A 5269-nucleotide genomic window follows, 5' to 3' on the forward strand; every position below is an offset into this window, starting at 1 on the left:
GAGAGAGAGAGAGAGAGAGAGAGAGAGAGAGAGATTTCCACATAATTTTTTACAGTGTTAGTTAAGCAAATGTCATTCAAATTCACCCAAAATAATTACTCAGTGTCCACATTGTGTGTTTATTTTATATCACAAACACCCAACTAGTCAAAGAAATACCTTTGTTTAACCATTTGTATTCATTAAATACAAAGTAAAAGGATGCTTAAACAATGAATAAATAAATAAAAAATGTTTATTTGTTCAAGCTAACATGTATTAAATAGAGGACAGCTGTACTAAAGGCAGAGCCCTAAATAAGACCCTCCCCCAGCTGCGCTGTGATTGGTTGACCTGATCCAATGAGTGGTAAAACAAATGAAGTGTCACACTGAGAGATTAGATAAATAAGTGAGTGGGGAGCAGAAGGTGGACTCGGGTTTATTTCAATTTGGCCAGATCACTAGAGCATTGCAGGGTCTCAATCCCTAATGACCAATGGGGGAGGGGAGATTGTATGAACAATCGTTTGTTAGGAGGAGGGGAGAATATACAGACAAATGGTCCAGAGATAAAAAAAAAGATGATAAACAATCATTGGGACCACCACATTTAAAAATCTATATTTTGTACAATTGTGTATGTACTATGTCCATGGTTATCATGTTCTCTTGGGCTTCTTGGTGACGTAGCTTTGATAATAAAAGTTACTAAACAAAGCGATAAGACTGAAGGAGTAGGAGTCGGGAAAGTCACAGTCAGCAATGAGCAATGAGGTTGATCGCAGTGTAAATGGTCACAATAAAGAACTGCAGCTGAGGAGAAAAGCAGAGATTTATATATCAGATAAACATAAAGAATGAACAAAGTGACAGATTTTTTGTGTGTGAATCAGTTCAATGTTTTAGTGTCCTTTCATTATCAAAATGACTGTTTATTGATTTTTAGATTAATGATTGTTTTAATGTTTTTGAAATATAAGCACAGTGTGCAAACACAATAAATTATATTATACAAAACATTATAGGGAAGGCTTACATTACAACACTTTATTTTATATAATGTGTAGGTTCCATGTGTCAACTACATACATAAATGAACAATAAACATTTGCTAATCTTAGTAGGAATAAATAATAAACAAAAGCATTTCTATGAATTAATATTAACCAAGACTGATTGTTACTGTAAACGTGTGACTGTCAGCTCATGTCAACTAATCCAGTAATCAATTAACCCTAATGAATGAGACCTAATTGTGAAGGGTTACCTATGTGATTCCAGGTCTCTATTCACCAAAGGGTCCTCAGACTGAAAGTTGAAGAGCACTAATTTACACAAAAGATTAGACTTAACAATTGGAGAGTAGTGAGATAGCGTTTTCACCCCAAGAATTTCTGCATTTGGGGTCCCAATGCAGCCAGAGCGTATATAACCACATGAACAAATGTGTTAATGTGGCCAATAAAGAATGCTGGGGAGAGAATAAGCGAGTTACACAATAGCGTATACAGTCTTAATGCCAACAAATAGAGCGCTTTTAAAATATCAACCTACATCCATGATAGGCTGTGCAATTCAATTGCCTTACATCAAGACTATCCATTGCTAAAGCAGGGCATCACCTAGTGGTGTGAGAATGCAACTGCAACAATATTAATCTTTAAATAATACAATATTATGTGATACAAACATATAGATCTCTCTGAATAATTGCATATATGAATATTGTTATTTTCTGATTCACCCAACTCTGCTTTATTCATAAACAGTTTGGTCCAAAGGTCTGAAACCTTTGGTGAAAATAATTATATTTTACAAAGATTTGTATTACATATCATATATTCAGCATAACCATGATAATTTAGACTGATACATTAAACAGACTATACACAATTAATTTCAGTATTTCTTAGTATTTGGTATGTTGCTCTTTTGCTGTTAGAAGCTGTGGCACTTAAGCTGATGTTTGTATAAAAGCTGATGATCCTGAAGAGCATGGTTTGAAAAGAAAAGTACCTTATTTGTCTTAAAGGAGGCAGTAAAATTAACATGGTCAGTGTCAAGTACTTTACAGTTTGATTAGTGATCTAAAAACAGTACTGAATATGTCATCATCATCATAATGTTTCTTTTTTAAAGAGGACATATTATGAAATTATTATGATTATCTGACCTTTTTCTATGCCATAGCTATTTCTGTTTTGAATACTGTAAAAATGTAAATTATTTATACTACGGTAGTGCAAGTAACTAAACAACACAATGTGTGATTGTGAATGTGAGACGTCTTTTGTGTGTAATGTTGTGCCACAGATATAGTCATATGTGTACTATGTGTTATTTATTTACTAACTTCTTTATGCACCCAAAGGATTGCACTCAATTTCGTTGTACTTCGTTGTACAATGACAATAAAGATATTTATTCATTAATTCATTCATTTTCTATGTTTAAGTGCTATAATTGGGTCCCCAGTGCTTGTATCAACCTATAAAATGTGTAAAAGATCAACGCAGTAACTTAGTTTTAGTAAACCATTCTCTGCAAGCATGTGAAAAAATAGATCATTGAAACTTGGCTCCCCTTGTGATGTCAGAAGGGGATAATACCGCCCCTTAATCTATACTATCCAACCACAGCACTGCCATTTAGTGTAGAGATCAGCTAATTTACATTTTAAAGGACAAACCCCAAAAAAAATTGTTCACACTTACAAAGTGGCAATTTTAACATGTTATAATAAATTATTTATATGGTAATTTGGACTAAAACTTCACATATGCACTCTGGGGACACCAAAGATTTAGTTGACGTCTTAAAATAAGTGTGAATTGAGGCAGCATTCCAAGGCATGAAGGCATCACGGCACAGCCGAATCAGATATACGCAGGTATACAGAGTATAACCACTTTATTTGATGGCATGGGGTATACCCACTTCTACTTTCAAAAAATGGGGTCATAAATTAAGAGTATACCCACCACAGGCACCACTACACCACTGTCCGAATCCAATGTTTGCTTTACTTGCTGACTCACTTTTTACACCTTTTGATTAAATTTCTGTCAATTATATATATAAGTAGTTTTAAAATATGGGATTAGTTATCACAAACGCTCTGTCTGTTTATTTAAACAGAATTCCATTACGCTGCCTATGAGATCGGTCTGAATGGGCTTCCCAGCTGCCTTCATGCCTCCAAAGTCATTGACTCATGAGGCAGTGATGCAACAAGTCAGCTATAGGTTTCGGACACAGTCAATCCAGTTCATTCCAGTTCATTTTGTAAGGTCTTTTTACACCACTGATAATATAGTTATGTATATTATATTGCATTTCTGTAAAGAGATCCTTCTAAAAAGTTACACAATGCACCTTTAAACAGCTTTTAAGATGAATGTTTAAACTTGCACTTTGATACATTGTGCTAAGTGGACTCTTGCTATTTAAAATGGCACATGGTGAAAGTAAATCTATTTGCCCATTACAATGATCTGTTTCAATGCCAAAGTAAGAGCACTACACTGCCCTCCTGCAACTTGACTCCTGCCCACCACCAGTTGAAAATCATTGTGCCATGATGAATATCTGATCGTAATGACATTTACTTATTAATGTACAAAAACATTCATAAAATGTGCTTTGAGAGGACTTAACAATTTACTTACTGTATCACTAAGTTCAATTACTTTGGAGAAATAAAACCACCAGCACACTCTGCCCATCTGTACAGCATCGGCAGTGCAGAAATAATCTAGATCAGTGTAGTTTTTCAGTTTTATTAAATTACATAATGATGTAAACTTATGTTACTAGCTAGCTTCATATGCATTTAAGGTAGAAACCATTTTAAATACCCGCATTGCTAGGGGGTGTTCAGAGTAGTCAACATGACACAACAATGTGCCAAACAAGCTTATGCTGTGAACTTAAAACAATATATGTTGTACAACACTATAAAAAAACCCAATAAGGTTTACTTTAAATAAAATAAGAAATGATATTAGAAGGCCTAATCTTGGACTGGATCTCTGCTTGCCATCAGCTTGGGACCAAACCAGATGATGAAAAGGTAACACAGGAAGATAAAACTGACATGTATTGAAGAAGACATGCAATAACCATCCATACATTAAATCTTTAATTATATTATTAACTCTTACGTGTTAAAGCATACCAATTAGTCAAATATGTGCTGATGTAAAACGAAATTATTTCCTTGATTTTTAATATACTGTAGCTTGTAAATGGGTCATTCTACAGAAAAGGTGGAATTCGACATACCACCTTTTCTTTCAACATACCCAAAACTTCTTTAATAGCATTAATTAACTTGTCAAATCTATGAATCCTTAAAACAGGGAGCTTAATCTAGGTTTAAATTTTTTAATACATTTTAATAAAGAATCCATGACATTGTATCTACAATACATGACAAAATTAGAATATAAAAGATAATGAATATGATAAAACTTATAAACTTCCATCTTGTTTTGTTTTTAATGCGTTTGTCTTGGTCAGTTAAGGAATAGTGCTTAAGAAGTACTCATTAAAGAAGTAACACCAATGACGGTAACACCAATGACAATTTACAGAAAAAAACTAACATTTTAACAAAATGGATGCCATTAGCCATGTGCTATTTTATCAGAGATGTAACAATCACATACTTATTCAGTATAATGTATTTTTATTTAAAGATATTAAAACACCCAGCTATTAAAAAAAGAGTATCACTAATGACATCCAAAAAATCTTATCTCAAAATTCTTAAATATATCATGATATTTTAGACAAATAAGGTAAGACATCTCAAAAAACCTTTTGCCTTCTTCCACTGACCTCTTGACTCAGGAAAAACTTCAAAGAGCTGATGCATTGTTTCAAAATAAAAGTGCTTTGGGTAGGGTAACACCAATGACATAAATTTGGGGGACAATATTTATTTGACATTATTCATAGTAATAGTGTATTTTTACCATTTCAGTTTTGTAGTAAATTCATACAGGGTTAAAGGGAAATGTAAATTAGATTTGTTTTTATAAAAAACATGGTTTTAAATAAGAAGTACACAGTTCAACTTCCATGTATGATCAAAGGGACAGGGCAATTTTCAGGACCAGACATTTAAAAAAAGTTTTAAAAAAAGGAAAAAAATTGAAATTATATAAATAAACTTTCTCTAATCATTTTAAGGACAGTCTATATTTATTAAATATATATCATTATGGAATTATTAGGTCAAATTAAATTATTAAGGGGTCTGCAAAAGCAAGGGACAAGCATTT

General features: G+C 32.9%; 1 long non-coding RNA gene across 1 annotated transcript; it reads right to left on the reverse strand.

The window, feature by feature from the left end:
* Positions 1-215: 215 nt before the first annotated feature.
* Positions 216-4815, reverse strand: LOC129442198 (uncharacterized). Its single transcript, XR_008643797.2, has 3 exons — positions 3650-4815; positions 1249-1452; positions 216-794 (listed from the first exon to the last, which is right to left on the reverse strand). It is a non-coding gene; the product is annotated as an uncharacterized lncRNA (long non-coding RNA).
* Between the last annotated feature and the right edge of the window lie 454 nt (positions 4816-5269).

The sequence above is a fragment of the Misgurnus anguillicaudatus genome, chromosome 2, assembly GCF_027580225.2.
Source record: "Misgurnus anguillicaudatus chromosome 2, ASM2758022v2, whole genome shotgun sequence".
NCBI lineage: Eukaryota > Metazoa > Chordata > Actinopteri > Cypriniformes > Cobitidae > Misgurnus > Misgurnus anguillicaudatus.